At 40.8% G+C, this 20,812-nt stretch overlaps 1 protein-coding gene across 5 annotated transcripts in view; it reads left to right on the forward strand.

The window, feature by feature from the left end:
• LOC116828374 (chemokine-like protein TAFA-5) overlaps positions 1–20,812 on the forward strand; it is a 659,974-nt gene that overhangs the window by 88,166 nt on the left and 550,996 nt on the right. The gene's annotated exons all lie outside the window — the stretch shown is intronic.

The raw sequence follows: 20,812 nt of genomic DNA on the forward strand, positions 1-20,812 counted from the left end.
TCTAGCTTGCTTGCATATATATACCTGCCCCTGGAAATTTCCACTACATGCATCTGATGAAATGGGTATTCACCCACGAAATCTCATGCTCCAAAATGTCTGTTAGTCTATAAGATGCCACAGGACTCTTTGCTGCTTTTAAAGGCATTGAAGGGATTCTTGGAATGTTAAGTAGGAGTAGTGAGGTTATTTTACCTCTGTATTTGGCCCTGGTGGGTCAGTAATTGCTGGAATACTGTGTCCAGTTCTGGTGCCCACAATTCCAGAAAGATGTTGATAAATTGGAGAGGGTTCAGAGAAGAGCCATTATAGTGATTGAGCTCCTGGTGTTTGTCTATTTAGTTTAAGGGGTGACTTGATCACAGCTTATAAATACCTGCAGAGGGATCAAATATTTTAATAATGAGTTATTCACTGTAGCAGACAATGGTATATCATGATCCAATGGCTAAAGTTTGGAGATAGACCAATTCAGACTGGAAATAATGTATAAATTTTTAACTGCGAGAGTAATTAACAATTTATCAAGGGTTATGGGGGATTTTCCAACAGTGGTAATTTTTAAATCAAGATTGGATGTTTTTTCTAAGAGATACTATAGGAATTATTTTGGGGAAGTTCTAAGTTGTATGTGGTAGAGAGAGAGAGAGAGACTGGAGCAGTGGGCCTGGCCTGCAAGGTCTGAGGCGTGAACCAGAGGCAGTGAACTGAAGTCAGGTCATGCATTAAATCAGATTCTTACAAGTTCACTGCCCAATACATGAACTTGGCAAAGTTGTTGCTAGTGTACTAGGCACTAGATATTTATGTAAATATATTTCAGCTAGTGTAGATACATTGCAGTTTAGTACAAGATGGTTTGACAAAATAATGAATAGGGATGTTGTTTCCGAGATATCAGGAACAAGGCAAGGTAGCAAACAGATGTCATGAAACACGTGAGGTGATACATAAGTTGTTTATCCCAGTTCTTTGTCTTAGTCTATAAATGTCGGGGTGCTTTGCCTTAACCCTTTGTGTGGCCTAGGGGACAGCAGAGACTCCTGCTGCTGACTGAGCCACTCTTTGCCATTGGGCACTCACGTGTTACTGTACCTGTAATCATGGAGCCCAGGGCACCAGGACTGTATCTTGAGGGCAATAAACCTGGTTGTGTGCCTTTGTCACCAAACTGTCCCTGTGGTCTTTCTTTATGAGTAGCATCAAGGTCTGCCAGATTAGGAAGCTGTATTATTTGCTATTCGTACTGATAACTCTGGAGCTCCAAGAACAGAAGCACTGAGCAGCCTAAACAGCGTTACTGAGGCAACAACATTACATCTTTCAACACTTAACATTGTGCACAATGGTCCCTTTTGGCTTTGAAATCTGTAATGGATTCTCTTCCTCCAAACTACACCACAGAGGCCCTTGGAAGCTGCGGATGGTAAAGAAAAACATTGAGTCAGCATTTCTGGACAGAGCTAGTGTGAAAGTCAGTTTTTAAAAAAAAACTCCCTAAAACACTCTAAAGTTTTCAACTTTTAATATGCGCCTTTCATCTTGTAGAGTCATTTACACCTGTGCACAGTTGCTATAAAATGATCTATTCAAATTTGATAGCATTTTACAGCCACCTTGCACAGATGTAAATTGCTCTAAGTGCAAAGCAGTGGGCAATCAGGCCTGAAGTGTTCAGTTTATCTTTTGAAATCTTCTAGAGACCCAGCAGTTCAATAGCTGTTTAGAAGGGAAATATATCTCTCTTATATAAAAATCTTGGGTACAAAGAGAAGAAATGCTTGTGCTCCAGCTGGTTTCATCTTCAGAGACCATGAAGTAAACCACTGCAGAAAAATTAAAAGGTCTAGATGGGGCAGAAGTGGTAATGTGAAATGAAAGGGAATATCAAAGCCCTCTGTAGGACTGTAATCAGATATAAGAGATTGTAAATGCCCTGTAATTTGAGGCATGTATTGTGTAGCTAGAGTAACCAGTTGTTTTTTTTTTGGTTCAAGCCATCAACAGCTTTTTGTCAACATAGTTGGCAGTACTTAATACGTCAGCAAATAAGGCTGATCAAAAAAGTAGTATTTTATTGAAACTAAATATTTGAATTAATTTCCTGTTTGTTCAGTTTAAAAAAAATCAAGTCAAGATACTTTTAAACAAAATCTGGAAATTTTTGATTGAAAACAAAAATAATAATTTGTATTTTGTTGCAAAACTTTTTTTTTGCCAAAATTTATTTCTATGACTTTTTTTTCACCAGCTCTGCTCTACAGTTTTTCCAAAGCATAAGAAGCAGAGGACATTTACAAGAGTATCAAAGGCTGTGGTAATAAAGCATAAGGAGCAATCTATTCATGTTAATATTATCTCTACTCCTGCAAGTTTAGGTCCATGCAAGTCTTAATATTGAATATCCGTCTAGCAACTTATTTATGTCTATAGAACAGTTAAAATGATATTAACAAAAGAACAGCTGATATAATTTTTTTTAACAGAACACTTTGCTCATATTAAATAATGCAGTCTAGTTTCTATTTGTCTTTTAAAATTTTGTAACTTTATATATGATATCGCCTTATTAGGAGCAGAAAGAAAATACTTAACATAATTTTACATTTGGACAAGAATAACTGCTGTTCTTCAAATGAAATGCATTGTTTTGCCTTGTACTTGATTAAATTTCAGTTGATTCTGCACAAATGTCAGTGTTTCATTTTGGTATTTTAAAGAAGTAATCTACATACATCAGTACCATGTACTGCCTCTGGCTGTGTCTTTTTTTTTAATTAAAAAAAAAAAAAACAAGCAAAGTACAATTCCAGATCTCACAATGTCAACTTAACTGTCCATAGCTTGTCTTCTCTTCAGAATGTAAACTGTATCACCTGGATTTATTCAAGTTTGGGAATTGACATTTTCCTCGGGGTACCTACGACTGACAGTCAATATGTTACCCCTTTCCTCCAGCAAAGAGTCTTTCTTGTTGGGACTGGGTATCTGCTCTGTGACACTGCCAGCCTTTCTGACACTCAAGCACTCTCCTTCGGATTTATGCTAGCCTTGAGTTCACCATGAAGATTACACTAGGTGCACCCCAGTTTCCAAGTTCTCCTAAAGTGTCCTCCTGTACTGTATAGCCCCTAGTCACTGAACACTCACAGAAATTACCAGGTAAGCTGTCCCCAAAGGGACAATACACACACAAGCAACAGGTTACAGATAAAAGACGTAACATGCTTTTTATAGCCTAAATTTAACTTTAACTAGCTAAGCCCTTGTCTAAAAAAGTCTGTGGTAATGTCTGTCCAAATGTCCTTTACAGTACTCTCAACAAAACCCTGGATGAGATCCCTTTTCATGAATGTAACTGCACTGTTTGATTACTCCCCAGGTGCAGGGTAAAACAGGGGTCCTTTGGCATTCCTCCTATACCCCAAAGTTCGTTGTTGTTGCACTCTGGAGACAGGACAACCTGCTGTGGTTGAATCTCCAGCGTCTTCCCATGTTGACTTCACATCCTCATGTTGACTTGGAATTTACACATAGCTCCCATTATGTTTGACTTACAATCTATAATTTACATCAAAGATGGGGATGGTTGAATACACAGCTTTTTCTAGCAGAAAACCTGTTTGTCAGCTCTCCCTGGTTACGTAGTTTAAAGTATTATTAGCAGGTACACATAATGCTGTACACACCATCCGTTCATGCGTCTCTCAATGATATGAATGAACAGTGTGACTCCAGCTTTCATTTTGATTCCATGCAAGTCCTTATTCATGGTTAATTACCATGAAAACAGTATGTTAGCTATAATGAGTTTCTCAGGCCTTTTAGGAGTTGCTGAAACAGAGTACTGAACTTTGCCAGTTGGCACCAATGGGCCTTTGCATCACAGGAATATTGTCTCTTCAGATTTGTGCCACACTACCAAAACAGCATGTGTAACTAAGAAATAGGCAATTGTTTTGCAGAGACCCCAGGGGTATATGCCACATTCATCATGGCACATAAATTAGCCTGAAAGAACAGATCAGATATCAGCCTCTGAAGAAACCTTCAGAGTCCAAACCCTCAATTTGCACACAAATACTTATTGTTAGAAGGCTTCAGATTCATGCATGGTTCACCTTCCTACATCTTATTCTGTAGGGCTTTATCTTTTATCATAATTGAAACTATAGCCTCCTGACCTGGAGAAGAGGATTTGAGCGCAGAAACTCTTAAGTCCTCTTCCTGCTTCCTAATATTTGTACTTTCATATTTTCTCCCATTGTGATCAATAGGGAGTCCTATTTACTGTCTAAACACTTCTATTTTATTTATTTTTACAATAATTCCATGCTGGCAGACATTACAATTTGCATTTCAGCAATGCTTGTCTCTATCTTCTTTCCCTGTGAAATAATTGCTGAAAGAGTGTCAGAGGATATGATGCCATCTTGATCAGTTGAAAGGAGTCTTCATTCAACACAAGATTCACTCCCTTGAGTACTTTATCTTGCCCCAAGCACTGCAAGTTAATTACCTCATCTAGATTTTCAGCAACAAGCTAGATTGGTGCATCAAGACTTAATTTAAGCTAAGCACTGCAGTGCAGTGATGCCGCCCTGAATAGAGTTTTGTTTTTTTTATAGAAATTATTTTAAAAAATAGAAGGATCAATTATGAAAATGAGAACTGGAAAGAACATGTATAATGAGTCCAGTAGCCGTAACACTTTCCAAAAATCCTTATATTATGAGAGGCAGTATTGCTTAGTGAGCAGCTCACTGGACTGAGAGTCAGGAGACTTGGGTTCTATTACTGGCACTGGCCTGCTGGGTGATCTTGGGCAAGTCAGTTTGCTGCTCTGTATCTCAGTTTCCCCATCTGTAACATGACTGCTGACCACCTTTGTAAAGTGCTTTGAGATCTATTGGTGAAAAGTGCGAAGTATTACTATTTTATGCTTTTGTGTGAGAATTTTTAACTATGGTGATCAGCTAAGGCTATTTCCAGTCTGGCAGAGGTGGCAAGATGAGCTAACATAAATGCATAATTAGTGGACAAAAGTTCGCCATGGTTGTCAGGACACATTTTGATGCTCAGAAGTATATGTATATAGATATATAATGTTTGAAAAATCACCATCCAGGTAAGAATTCTAAGGATAAGCTCTTTTTCCAGTTCAGCATTTAACTCTGGAGCATAAGATTTGAATTTGCTTTAAATATTCACTTCATAAGAAACCATCCATCATACCCTGTATAACTGATACTCTTTTTGTCTTGCATCTGTTGTTACGTAGCGATCTTTTGAGCAGAGATGGGCCAAGACAGTGGGATTTAGATCCTGATTGGGACTTAGATCCTGATTGGGACCCCTTCTATATTATTATTTGGAGTTAGGATTTTTGTCCACCCCTGAAAACACTTTGGACCAGACCTTGCAAGCAAAATAGGTGCAAATCTTACAAGAATAATTATCTTCATGATGCCTCTATTCCTTCCTCTCACTTGAACCACAGAGCTCTATCACTCCCCTGCCCAAGTCTCCTATTAGAAATCTTCTGTATGTGTGAAGTTTCAAACTTCTAGGCCTTCCTCTCTTCTTGACATCTTCATCTTGACATCTTCTTGACATCCTCTCTTCTTGACATCTTCTTGACATCTTGACAAACTTCTAGGCCATCCTCATCTTCTTGACATCTTGACATAGTGGGGCTGCCTTTCCTCCACCCCACTGGCTTCAAAGATACAGTCAGGTTAGTTGCTTGTTCTAAGTGTCATGTGAGGGATCTTCAGAGACCACTGTAGTATAGTTGACAATAGAGACTGCAGTAAGGAAAAAATTGGGACTCTCCTCTGTGCTGTATGTGATGGAAAGTGCCAGGCACATTACCAACCCCAACAAGACACCCTGCTATTGGCAAGGGATGGAGTGGCAGAAATATAAGGCTTGGGCCCAGATTTTTAAAAGCATTTAGGTGTTGCTCCACCAGTGTTGCAATGTTTAACTGACTTAGGAGCCTAAGTCTCACTGACTGACTTATCTCACTGACTTTCAGTGAGACTTAAGAGTCTAAGTCAAGTCAGACAGGCATTGTTCCAGTCAACAATGGAATGCCTAAATGTCTTTAAAAATCTTGGGCCTTAGCTCTTACTTAGCTATTATTACTCTCCTCAGTTTTACCAATTTCACACTTCATTCAAAGCCCCCAAAGAGCTTTACAAAAGTATTATTCCCATTTTGCAAATGTGGAAACTCAGATGCTAAGAAATTTAAGTAACTTTCTCCAAGGTCAAAGTTAATGGCAGAGCTAAGAACTGAACATAAAATCAGGTGTACAGGTTCTGATTCTGGTGCCCAGCCCTATGCATGCCAAAGAGTTCAGTGGGAGTTTTCTTTGAATGAGGCTTGAGCGAGTACTTTCAAACTTCTCCTGTTTTGCTTTCTCTTAACATGTGGTATGTACTTCAGTGCAACATGCGCTCTATTCTGTCAAGTATTAGTGATTGTATATAGTCTTTCTTTCTACCTTTTAATACTTTCTTGTTAATTATTGCTGACAAAATGGTAATATAACTAGGTTAACTTTTTAAAGTAAAAATCTAATATTTCCTTTCAGCAATTTTTTAAACAATGCTATCAGATGAAACAAGATTGCTTGCATAGACTTTGGGATTTTTTGTTTTTGTCAGGAATATTCTGCATTTAGTGCTGAAGATTTCTCTGTGGAGATTTGCTAAAGTGTTGTCCCAGAAGTGATCACTTGTTGGTTAAAGTTTTATGTGAGATCATATAAAAGTAGACTTTAATCTTAGCTAATCTAAATCATTTAGCCTATGTTGCTTACAAAAAGCTTTTAGAGAATACAGTACAGATGCTGGAAAAATGTTTGTGCAGTCTCTTCTGGATTATGTGGAGATTGGGACATGTCATAATTTAAAGGTACAGACCCTGACTTTTCTGTGCACAGCCCTCTCCTTTTTACCCTGTTTCCTCATCATTTTGCCTAACAATGAATTAGCTGGTGTCTTTTCAGTTATCTTTAGTCATGTTTCGCAATTTTAAATTCTCTCTCATTCTTAACGGAGAAAATAAATAAGCTAAGATCTAAAGATTTATTGAAAATTAAGATAAGGTGAAGTGATAGTTTTGCTGCTCACAACCAAGAGAGTTAAATGACACTGAAAAGTTGAGTTGTATGAACTTATCTCCATTATCATGGGGTAAGCATCTTGCAATTCACTGATGTGGCATTTCCTTTCTAATGATTCCCAGTGCATAGATGGTTAGTCATTCATCCCTGTCTCAGTAGTTGCCCCCCAACCCCTCAGCTTGTTTTGCCAACATGCAAGAAGCAGAAGCTTACACTCACATGTCCCACTTTCAAAGTAGCATGCAACCAACTTTCTAAACAGTTATCGTTGTTTTTAGTCCAGTAAGCAGAGTTTAAAGAGCCAATATATTCAGTTTATCATACCAGCATCAAGGAATCATAAACAGTATAATCTTCAACAAGGAGATTTATTATGGACAGCATTATAATTTAGGATACTTTTTTACTTTTTAAAAATGCTCTCAACTGATTTCTCTTTACTAGAGTAATATCACATCATTGTATGTATGTTGATAAACATACATCTCTGCTTTCCCAACATATAATCCCTTCCCTAATTTTACAATGAGTGCTGGCTTCTTAATATTGACTCTTCCCTCCACAGAACTTTAATTTTGCAAGTTTCAATAATGTCTGAGGAGACTATTTCTGTGGGCCAAATTTGTCGCTGATATAAATGGGAGCAACTTCACTGACATCAGTGAAGTTTTGCTGGTTTTTTCTAGCAATATAAACCTAGCTGTGTGTTTGGATAATTATCATATTTTTAAATGGGCAACACCAAATTACTGTATAATTCTAGTGTTGTGAGGTATTTTGGGGTGTTTGCCTTCTCACACTGAGCCCTTCATTGTGGTATCTGAGCTCCTAAACAGGACATTGCCAAGTTTGATTTGCTGTATATTTTATCTACTATGATTTTTTTTCTGGGCTGCGCAATCATCATGAGACATGTACTTGTCACGGGCATCACAGTGATGATGCACGCACACTTATGTAAGATGTGGTGATAGAAGTAGTGTCACACTGATTTTTCCAATCTTTCAACACAAGCTCTGTTGGAGGGGCAGGATTAGCTAGTCCATGTATTACATATGGACAAAACTTCAGTTGCTGTAAACCAGAATAGCCCTCTTGATATCAGTGGAGCCCTGCTTATTTGACACCAACTGAGGATTTGGCCCAATTATTTTTCTTGTTTGGGAAAAAGTATTGCAGTGCTCTTCTTTTAAATATAGATGAGAAATTCCAGCAGCCTAGTACTTATTAGCAAGCTGTCAATAACAAACTAATATGCACTGCAAAATAGGAAAACTTCATTAATATATGGCTTTCAGTTTTTACAGTTAATATCCATAGCAGAAAAAATAGTCTCTAAAAATAAGATATATTGACAGTCATTTTAATTGTATACTAATGTTTACTGTAATTTCATATAGTTGTGGTGATATTTTATTCTTCTAAAGACAAAATCCATTTTGGGAACACTACATTTAAACATGAAGCGTCCAGGCCAACACAAAATGATCCTTCATTCCTAGAGTAAAAGATGTGTTGTAACAACTGAGGAGTCTATTTTCTCCTACTAACAAGACACATGAATTTCTTCTCTTGATTGAATTACATGTTCATTTGGAGAAAAAAATAAAATCCTACGGGAGCATGAAGAAATTTGCTCTAAAATAGCTTTCTGATGTGATTTCAGGTTAGAACAGGAATTACTCAGCAGTCTTTGTTCATAAATTTCAATTGTCCTTAGTTATAACTGTGACAATACATGGACCTTGAGCTGGAAAGATAAGTATTGTTCTGATGTTATTTACATTAAGTACTGGAGTTGTTTTCTTTTTGTCTGGTCCAGACAAAGAAAATGATTAGTAGTACCACCTTTGTTAGAGATTGAGATGGAAAAAGAAATGATACTAAAGTTCAATTACAACATCACGGTGCTGTTCATGAACCTAGCCTGGGAGAAGCGATCGCTATGAGGAATGTTTACTTCCACAGCTAGTGCCTTCATGCCAAGTTTTACTGCATAGTTGGCAGTCGCCAGACCTCCCAGTTCTAGAATATACTTGGACTCTGCTTCCCCTCCTAAAGACAGTCTCCTTACTCATGCCACCTTTACTCATGTTGATCTCCATGGAACTACTTGTGGAATAAGGTACTACTCTGTGTGAATAAAGGTGGTACACTCTTGGTCTTACTGAAGAAAACTGGCTTTAGCTCCCTGAGTCTGACATCCTGGACTCTTAAGCCATAAGCCACTACAAGGCAGGGCCGCCCAGAGGATTCAGGGGACCTGGGGCAAAGCAATTTCAGGGGCCCCTTCCATAAGAAAAAGTTGCAATACTATAGAATACTATATTCTCATGGGGGCCCCTTCGGCACAAACCCAGTTTTGAGGAAACTTCTTTTCAAGTCACCTTTACAAGGTATCACTGGTTCTTAGCATCAGCTAGTGCTAAAAGGCACTAAAGCTCATTAAAAGGGTTTGGACAAATATTTTTGGCTCAAAAACTAGGGTTTTTTAAAAACCAGAAGAAAATCATGGACAGTGTCTGCTTTCCTTCAAAATTTGTTGTTTTTTTTAATTGAAATAGTCTGCCAAAACCTGAACATGGTTTGGGGTTTCAGAAGTGTGTGGCCAAACATTTGATGCTTGCTGTGTTTGTTTAAAGAAACAATAAAAAAAAATTCTGATTTAAAAAAAAATCCAGAACTTTTGAACCACCTCAGCTTGTGACCAAACGCCTGAGCCCATCCAGTCAGAGATTTTTCCAGGTTTCTGATACTCTGCTGGCTTCCTTGACTCATATCTGTCTCCATAACTTTGGGTTCATTTAGGTTAGAACATAAGAACAGCCATACTGGGTCAAACCAAAGGTCCATCCAGCCCAGTATCCTGTCTACCGACAGTGGCCAATGCCAAGTGCCCCAGAGGGAGTGAACCTAACAGGCAATGATCAAGTGATTTCTCTCCTGCCATCCATCTCTTCCTTCTGACAAACAGAGGCTAGGGATAACATTCCTTACCCATCCTGGCTAATAGCCATTAATGGACTTAACCTCCATGCATTTATCTGTTTCCTAGAGACTGGCTCCATGGGGTCCCTCACAAACTGGAGACGGTTAATGTGGGTTTGTCTTTAGTATAGCTTATGTACATACTCCACGAACTGAGCATTTGAGCTTGTTGCAGAATCTGGGATGAGCCTATGTTGTGAAAACTGAAATACTCAAAATAGCATATATATGTGAATGGACATGGTGCTAAAATTAAATTTAACCCAGGGGTTCTCAAACTAGGGGTCAGGACCCCTCAGGGGGTCACGAGGTTATTACTGGGGGTGGTGAGCTGTCAGCCTCCATCTCAAACCCTACTTTGCCTCCAGCATTTATAATGTTAAATATATTTTAAAAGTCTTTTTAATTTATAAGGGGGGGTCACACTCAGAGTTTTACTGTGTGAAAGGGGTCACCAGTACAAAAGTTTGAGAATCACTGAATTACCTGAAGAACCGCTGGAGCCTCGAGGAATGGGGAGGGGGGTCTCCTTTGGTAGGGTTGGGAAGGAGGTAGGTGGTGTAGGATATTGCTCTTCTCATGTGATCTCTCCCCCACGGAAAAGATAACAGATTGGCTCTTTGTGTTAAATAGCTGTCTGCAAGCCTCAAACTGCTGAATGAGCTTTAGGGTAGGGAAGGCTGAGCCTCCCCAAACAGCCTGGCCCTGCCCCCTATCCAGCATCCATCCACTTCCTGCCCCCCGACTGCCCCCCTCAGAATCCCTGACCCATCCTGCTCCTTGTCCCCTCATCGCCCCAAAACCCTTCCCAACCACCACCCCGGGACACCACCCCCACCAACTGCTCCTGTTCCCTGACTACCCCCAACCCCTATCCACTCCCCCCCCCTCGCAGAGTCCTGACAGACCCCTGGAATGCCCATGATCCAACCCCCCCTTCCCCATCCCCTGACCGACCCCCCGTAACCTCTGCCTCCTCCCTGTGCCCTGACTGTCCCCAGGATGCCCTGACCCTTATCCAACCCCCTTGGCCCTGGCCCCCTGCCATGCTGCTTACCCCAGCCTCCCCCTGAGCCTCAGCGCACTGTGTCCAGGAGTGGACCTGGACAGCACTGTAGCAGCCTGACTCTAGATGGGCCTGAGCTCTCAGCCCCGCCCCCTTAGCACATGGCTCCAAGCGGGGAGGAGCTCAGGCCTGCTGGAGCCACACTGCTTAAGCTCTGTCCAGGGCTGCTCCTGGGTTATCCCCGCCTCTCCTTTCTCTGGGAGCCTCAGCATGCCATGTCCAGGAGCTGCGCTGGCCCCTGGACAGTGCTGCAGCGGCCTGGCTCTGGCGGGACCAGAGCTTGCAGCCCTGCCCTCTTACCATGCGGCTCTGAGTGGGTTGTAGTTCAGGCCCCACCTGAGTCACACTGCTTTAGCTCTGTCCAGGGCTGCTCCTGGATGCAGTGCACTGGGCGCCGGGGAAAGGAGGAAGGTGGGGCTGTAGCATTCTCATGGGGCCCCTCTGGGGCCCAGGGCCTGGGGCAAATTACCTCACTTGCCACCCCCTCCCTCCCCCGGCCCCAGGCGGCTCTGCTGCGAGGGCCATTATTCAACCAGTGGGTTTAGGGAGCTTCCTGTGTTTTGTGTTAGAACAGACAAAGCTATTGTTCCAGTATTCAGTGTCTCCCACTGTACAAACAACTTTGAGGACTCAGGGACTGAAATAAAACTGGGGATAACTAGCCAGAAATGAAATAATCTGTTAATGTAAATTCTGGAGCCTTATTCCAGTTTCTGAAAATCAACAGTATTTTAAGTTTGCCTTTTCATATTAGACAAAGCTGCCAAATCTGCAGCTGCAGAAGGCCCCCATTCCTCCTCTGCTAGATCACTGGGGTCCCATTCCACCAGGGACAATGATAGTGGGATGACTACCACATATGACCTAGTTCCAGCTGGTGTTATATCCAGCTGGATATAACAGGGGAAGATGCATGCACTAGTTTTGGACATGTTTCTTCCTGGCCCCTATCTTTGGAATCTAAATAATTCTCGATTTTTGGCATGACAGAACTGTTCATGGTAGGTGGGTAGGAAGTCCTAGATTGAATCTTGCAGACGGGCTGTGTTGAATAGTTTCACAGGGAACCCTAGATTTGTTTGAATTGGCCCTGGAGAACTACAAAACCAGGTGAAGTAGCTGAACGCAATAGAAGACTATTTGATACAGTGCTGGCAGGCTATTTAGGCCTCCCTCTCCATTTTTTTTTCTCTTGAAATCTCAAAATACTGGCACATCTTTATGTATAGGAGCTTGAATGCTTTGTTTTTTCCCAATTAGTCAAGGCCTCAAGACATACTATCACTGCTTGTTAGAAAATATTGCAAATAGTGCAAAGTTTCACTGCTAAGGATGTTACATTGAAATGTGTTAATAATGGTCATTATTGTATATGCCAACCAAGAGATGAATTTAATTTCTGTGTCAGCACTCTGTGGCAAAATGAGCTTCTGCAAGAGACACATGAAAAAAATCACTTTTCTAAAATGACAGGATGTCCAGATTTGTGAGTCTTGTAAATAATGTTGATTTTTTTTTCTGTATGCTGTCCAAAGTGCTTGTGTAACTTGTGCATTTCTACTGTAATGCAGTGTAGACTTATGACTTTGTTTAAGTACTGAAGATGATGTGTTGTCAAAATTTCATGCCAGCACTTGTTTTGCCAAACATTTTACTAGGAGGAACAAGGAATCCAACCTGGTTATCAAAATTTGACAGTTTGAGTCAGCATGATGAATTTTTAGGTTTCCATGTCAACAGTTTTGTCTCTCTCCATTTACAGTTATGTCTCCATGATTTCTCTTTTCCCCCCACCCCCAAATGCTAAATTATATATCAGATTGGCATGTGTTTAGCAATTAATAGATATATTTATAATCGAATGAATTTTCAGCAATGAAGATGAGACCTTTATTGGTCTACATAAATTGCATAGTACATAAATTGTTTTGAACTAGTGTCCACTGTATGTAATCTGATATAATCAGCGTGAGTAAATGATAATTGAGCTTCAATTCACAAATGAATAAAGACTGAATCCTGTGCTGTAATTGGGAGCAGGAGATCAAAGTTCTGTTCTCTATTGTGCATGACTTCCTGTGTGATCTTAAGTAAGGCCTGGTCTACACTACGCGTTTAAACCGATTTTAGTAGCATTAAACCGATTTAACTCTGCACCCATCCACACAACAAGGCCCTTTATATCAATATAAAGGGCTCTTTAAACCGGTTTCTGTACTCTTCCCCGATGAGAGGAGTAGTGCTGAAATCGGTATTGCCATGTCGGATTAGGGTTAGTGTGGCCGCAAATCGACGGTATTGGCCTCCGGGCGGTATCCCACAGTGCACCACTGTGACCGCTCTGGAAAGCAATCTGAACTCAGATGCACTGGCCAAGTAGACAGGAAAAGCCCCACGAACTTTTGATAATAGCATTTCTTGAGTTTGCTAGCGTGGAGCATTGATTAGACACCGGTGCAATGCAGTCCAAATCAAGAGAAAGCTGGAGTGAATGGGATCTGATAATAGTAGTATGGTGGAGACAAATATGTTTATAAAGTCCGTTACAGAAGACATATGAAAAGATTTGTAAAAAGCATTTCGAAAAAATTCCAGGTACAGTGCGATCGTGACGAAGCGTAAATGGATAAGCAGAATAAATGGATGCTTTCATAAGGAGGAAGGGGAGGGGGAACTGGAGATACGGCAGTATATCATGGGGGCAGCATGGTCTCCGATTCGAAAAGTTATTTGCCAATTCGTGGTGATCTCCCATAGATGTAGGGTAAACGATCAATAATTGTCCGGGGTGGATTAGTATTGTCATTTACACAGCCCTCGCCCCCCATTGAAGAAAGGGAAAGAATAATCGTTTCTTGACTTTTTCGATACACCATTATATCTACTGTCGACCTGCTTTAGACACATGCTAGCGAACTGACAGCAGCATCTTACTCCCTTCTCGCTGGCAGGACGGTACAGTCAGAAGTTACTGGTAGCCATCCTTACGTCATCCAATCCATGAGTGTCTGGCTGCCAGGTGGTCGCGCGGGCTGAAGCTGGAAAAAACAGAATGTTCCAGTTATTCCTCTGGCCGGAGATTTACATTGACGGCTGTTGGAACTGTCTACATCATAGATATAGGGGTGAATGCTCCAACCACCTCGTTTATGTAAAGAAAGATCTCTGTACATGCTACTATCATACACGCCGGATCTCTTCCTTCCCCACAGATCTTAATGTCCTCGCTGGGACTATCAAGCATACTGGAGGCTGATCAGCCTCCATTTTTAGTAATAAAAATGTCGTGTTTATGTAATTATAGGGCTTCTTCTTTTCTCAAACATGGGGGACCTGCAGAGGTAGCCAGCGAGGGTTGGGGGAGGGAGGGAAACAACGGAGTGGATATTGTTCCGGGCAAGCACTATGAAGGAATGCCACTGCATCATTTTGGGGATATGAAAGCGCGGGAAGCTGCTGAATGCTTCCTGGTACGTTGGTTCTCTAAGTAACTTTTGCATATAATTACTAGGCAGGACTAGCTTATTTTTAGATATCAATAAGGAGGGAATGACTGGGGTCTCCCATTTTTGTTTTGCACGTCACCAGCCACCTAGGCAGGTCAGCCAGGACAACCATACAAGCAGAAAGTCAGAGACGATAATGTCATCTCATTCGATATATTTTACTAATGGCAAAGCAGACAGTACAGGAGACGGTACCGTCCTTGTACCTTGCAAAGGCAAATGATGCATGCTCGTGTAGCGTGCCTACAGATCTGATCAGCGATCAGTAACAATACGGTGAAGTAGACAAAGGCAAACGAGATCATGGATTGCGCGATGCCCTATGGCGTTGCACAGGTAATATCCCCAGGGAAAAGGATGCGAAATGATTGTTGCATTGTTTTTCCAACGGAGGAAAGAGAATGAGTGAACGACCATTATTAAGATACACTATGACACTGTTTTTGTGCAACACATCATGCATATGGGAATCGTCAACCGAATTCAATGGGCCGGGGAGACTGCAGATATGAGCATATGTACGGGATATAGTACACAGAGTGGCAACAATCAAGAAATGACGGCCTAGCCTCGTATATGGATCTACACACCCGAATTAAATGTGCTTTTTTGTGGCGCCAGTGCAGATCGATTATACAATCATATTTAAAAAAGTTTATGTAAAAAATGAGATAGTCCTGTAGTAATAGACCCATACCCTAGTTGCTATTTTTCCATGGATATTTAGAAAGTGATCTCTGTATTTCTGGGTGCTAAGTTTCGTTTGGGTGCCACAACTTCACAGGAAGTGTCTACAAGATTATTTTGGGTGCTGAAACACCTCTGTCAAAGTGCCATTTCATTAGGTGGTATGTGCTTGCCGCAACTATATGTACAAGCACATACTTCTCTTCTCTTCTCGCTCTCGTCTGCAAGATCATCTGTTTATCTTTTAGGTGGGGAATAAAGGAAATAGAGGACGAACAAAAAAAAAAATTGTCATTATTTCATACTTCGTCATGTTTGTGCCTCAAGTTGCAGGTAGAATTCTAGGTAGTGACGACCCTTCTCTGCAGAGAGTGAATTTGATTGGATTGTAATAAGCTAGGTATTACGCGGTAATCATTCTGTCTTGCAAGAAATATGTAAGGATTAATACTCTATGCTCAAGCACTATAATAAGCTTGTGCATAAAAACACCCAGAGATTCTGCTGAATTACAAAGACCTTACAGCCGAGAACTTAAGGTAACATAAAGGCAGTATGAATCAGACTTAAAGGTAGATCTAGCCAGTCAAGTGTCTACAGACGGGAGGCAATCACGGATGTCAAGAGGGAATGAAAGAACAGGTAATCAACAGTGATGCTTCCTGTTCCATTCCGCGCTTTTGACAACAGAGAGGCTAGGGAACATCTGGATCCTGGTATAGAATTGAAAGACTATCATCGAACTGTCTAGTTCTTTTAGGGAAGCAACGGGTGGGGTTGTTGCAGGGGCACCCCTTAGAATGGCATGCAGCTAATAATTTCTGCGGGATCTGACACGGAGCGGCTGTGCTCTCTGGTTCTCTGGTACACTGGTTCTCTGGTACACTTGCCCCATATTCTAGGCAGGATTGACTCTATTTTTAGATACAACATAAAGGAGGGAATGACCTGGGGAGTCATTCCCATTTTTGTCTTTGCGCTCCCAGCCGACCTCAGCGAAGGTCAGCCAGGAGCACCCATGACAGCAGCAGACGGTACAGAACGACCGATAACTGTCATCTCATCGCTAATTTACAATGGCAAAGCAGACAGTACAGAACGACTGGTAACCGTCTCTGCTACCTTGCAAAGGCAAATGAATGCTGCTGTGTAGCGCTGCACTACCGCCTCTGTCAGCGGCATCCAGTACACATACGGTGACAGTGACAAAAGGCAAAACAGGCTCCATGGTTGCCATGCTATGGCGTCTGCCAGGGTAATCCAGGGAAAAAGGGTGCGAAATGATTGTCTGCCATTGTTTTCACGGAGGAAGGAATGAGTGACGACATTTACCCAGAATCACCTATGACACTGTTTTTGCACCATCATGCATTGGGATCTCAACCCAGAATTCCAATGGGCGGGGGAGACTGCAGGACTATGGCATAGCTACGGGATAGCTACCCAGAGTGCAACACTCCAGAAATCGACGCTAGCCTCGGTACATGGACGCACACCACCGAATTAATGTGCTTTGTGTGGCCGCGTGCACTCGACTTTATACAATCTATTTTACAAAACCAGTTTATGTAAAATCGGAATAATCCTGTAGTATAGACATACCCTAAGTTGCTTTTTCCCAGGTTTTCAGAAGTGATCTCTATTTCTGGGTGCCTCAGTTTTTTGGGTGCCCAACTTCACTGAAAGTGTCCTAAAGATCTTTTGGGTGCTGAACACCCTCAAGTGCCTTTCACTTTAGGTGGTATGTGCATGCGCACACATATGTACATACATACTCTCTTTCTCTCTCGCTCTCTCTGAACAGATCAATCTGTTTCATCTTCAGGCTGGGAAGAAAGGAAAATAGAGGAAGAAAGTGTCATTATTTCCTACTTCAGTCACTGTTGTAGCCTCAGGGCTGCAGTAGATTCTAGGTGTGTTGCACTCTTCTCTGAGAGAGTGAATTTGATGGATCTGTATAGCTAGGTATTCACTACCCAGCCCTCAACCACTTCTGTCTTGCAGAGAAGTATGTAAAGGATTAATCTCTAGCTCAGCCACTCCATATCAGCTTTGCAGAAACACACCAGAGCACTTCTGCTGAATTCAAAACCTTCCACCCCGAGAAACTTAAGGGTAAACATAAGAACGGCCATACTGAATCAGACTAACGGTCCATCTAGCCCAGTATCGTGTCTACCGACGGGGGCAATACCAGGTGCTTCAGAGGGAATGAACAGAACAGGTAATCAACAAGTGATCCATTCCCTGTCTCCCATTCCCAGCTTCTGACAAACAGAGGCTAGGGACACCATCCCTGGCCATCCTGGCTAATAGACATTGAAGGACCTATCCTCCGCGAACTTGTCTAGTTCTTTTTTGAACCCTGTTATAGTCTTGGCCTTCACAACATCCTCCAGCAAAGAGTTCCATAGGTTGACTGTGCATTGTGTAAATAAATACTTCCTTTTGTTTTAAACCCGCTGCCTATTAATTTCATTTGGTGACTCTTAGTTTTTGTGTTATGAGAAGGAGTAAATAACACTTCCCTACCTACTTTCTCCACACGAATCATGATTTTATAGACCTCTATCAAGCTGAAAAGTCCCAGTCTTATTAATCTTTCCTCATATTTTACCCCTAATATTTTTGTTGTCCTTTTCTGTACCTTTTCTAATTCCAGAATATCTTTTTTGGGATGGGGTTATCAGATCTGCACACAGTATCAAAGATGTGGACATATCATGCATTTATATATAGGCATATTGTCTGTTTCTTTCCTAATGATTCCCAACATTCTGTTAGCTTTTTTTTGATTGCTGCTGCACATTGATTGGATGTTTTCAGAGAACTATCCACAATGACTCCAAGATCTCTTTCTTGAAAGATGGTGGAAAGAACTATTTGTCCTTTGCAATATATGTACACTTCAAAATTAAGTATCTTTACCTTTTAAAATACTGGAAAATCTTTTTCTTCATTATTATTTGTCAAGACAGGAGATTAGTAGTTTTTTTTCTGCTACAACTAATAAAATTACGAAGAGTATGCATTACTATATAATTATACAGAATGCAGTTCCCTGTGTATATTTTAGGTGTGTAGTGAAGTTGCCCCTGCAGAATTAACTTAAAATAATGAATCCTAGTCCTGATAGGTAAAAAGCCATTAGTAGCAATTTCCTTTAGAAGAATCTCTCTGCAACTGGTTTGTGGAAGATTGAGAAAGATTAATAGCCATTGATCAGGCCTGATTCTGCTCTTGCTTACATTAGTCTAAATTAGCAATCATTCCATTGAAGTCCATGGAGTTGCAGAATAACTCCAGTATACTGTCAGTATAGCTCCAGTATGTAGTATAAGTCAGCAGAGTCTGTATAAAACTGGTATGAGAATTGACCTCCCTATTCTGAATAGAGCATTGACCTATGAAGGTCTCATTTTACACACAGTTTAAAGAGAGAATTGTCAGAAGATGGGCAGGTTTTGTGCTGAAACCACACACATCCAGTTATATAAAACATATGGAGTGGTAGCAAGAAAGATTGGAACAGGTACAGTGAGTTGGAAAGGCAGAAATGAGCCTGTCTTTTTGTAACCTCAACATGATACAAATGTGTTTTTTTTTTATTTTTAAAAAAAATCAATTACATGGTGTGCCAATGAGTCCTGCATTTAAAATCTCTGAATTAAATACTCAATTTAGTTGTTTTTGCAAAAAAAAAAAAAACAACCCCCTTCTTTTCCTGAACCTTAGTTTATCACCGGCTGTTGCATTTTTTAAATTGGAAGCACAAATTATAAAAAATCCACTAAAATGCCACAACCACAATCTCTGAGTAAAGGCGCTTGTTAGCACTCTTTTAACTTTTTCGACCAACCCTAGCATTTATGAATCTGCTGCAGCTTGCTCTGTGACATCCACATTACAGCTGTTAATTTAACTGGATTCTTTTCTGAGAGGAAAATACATTTCTTATGCGATTGATCTTCTAAACTCTCCTGTATGGAATTGGATTGTTTTATTTTTAACTCTGATAGGTATTATATCAGACTTCTCTTATGCTGATTAAATGCTGAGGATCTCTTCAACAAAACAGTTCTTACACAGATCAAATACTTTCTTCCCTTGGCTTTGTTCTTCTCTGTAAGGGGAAAACATTCTACATGAGTGACTTGAAAGTGGGTAGGGTGGGAAGTACGTGGGCTAAGAAATAGTCCTTGAATTTACACACAATTCACATGTGGTCACAAGTCTTTGAATACGTGTAGAAAGCTATGCTGCCTCATTCAAGAACAAATAATCACAGCAAATTTATTTACTAAGCTACTTTATTTTAAAAAATTTAAAACAACAGATTTGCCCAAGGCACTTCAGAGGGAAGATAGATGTATGCAAGTTTTGACAAGCTGTGTCTACCTAAATTATACGCATAAAATAGCTCCTTAGAGCATATTAGCTTTTTTGCTTCTTGTAAAAATGTACATTCTTCCTGAGATGGCATCCATCTATTTATTGCTGTTTTTCTTGGATAAAAGGTATGATGATATTTAGAGTCCCATTGGACATTGAAGAATGTAGTGCACATGCTGCTGTGCATGATGCATCAAATTATTTAATATTGAATTAAAACTGGAGAGAGATAAGGGATAAAGCCATGTACTGGTCTTAGCCCTTGTATTTGAAAATTTCAGCACTTTGGAGAGTGTCATAAACAGATAGCCAAGTGTTAATATCTCTTTCACCTGTATAGGGTTAACAAACAACACCTGACCAGAGGACCAATCAGGAAACAAGGTACTTTCAAATCTCAAGGGAGGGAAGTTTTGGGTGTGGGTCCTTTGTTCTGTGTCCTTCTTCCCACCTGGGGACACTTAGGAGTATTACCGTGCTTCCAATCCCTTGCCCAAACACAACACAGAGAGCAGTCAGGTATTCCTCCCCCCTTCTTCCCCTCTTACTTCCCCAGGCTTCCCGTCCCTGGGTTAACCTGGAACGATTACTGTTACTTAAACTCCTTGAATTACAAAAACAGGGACAATTCACCTTCCCTCCGCCTTCTTTTTCCTCCTCCAGTCTTTCCCCGAGGAGAGACAGAATCCTGGCACAGTGATTTCCTTATTTTCCCTGAGGCCTCAGCAGAAAGAAAATCAAACAGTTCTTAAAAGAAAGCTTTTAATAAGACAAGAAGGAATCCAAGACATAAAAAATCACTCTCTGTAAATCAAATCCGAAACCTATTACCAGGGTCTCGCTCATAATTATAACACAATGAACTAACACACAGCCTTCTTCAAGAAAGATCCAATTTAAATACCTCTTCAGCCAAACTACCACCGTGCATACCAAAAAAACCACCACCTGTAAAAAGCTTATTGTTTTCCTACTCCGTACCTCTACCAATTGCGAAACAGTCCCAGATTAGAGAACCTCGCCGACGCATAGTGTTGA

This window comes from Chelonoidis abingdonii, chromosome 1 (assembly GCF_003597395.2).
Source record: "Chelonoidis abingdonii isolate Lonesome George chromosome 1, CheloAbing_2.0, whole genome shotgun sequence".
Taxonomy (NCBI): domain Eukaryota; kingdom Metazoa; phylum Chordata; order Testudines; family Testudinidae; genus Chelonoidis; species Chelonoidis abingdonii.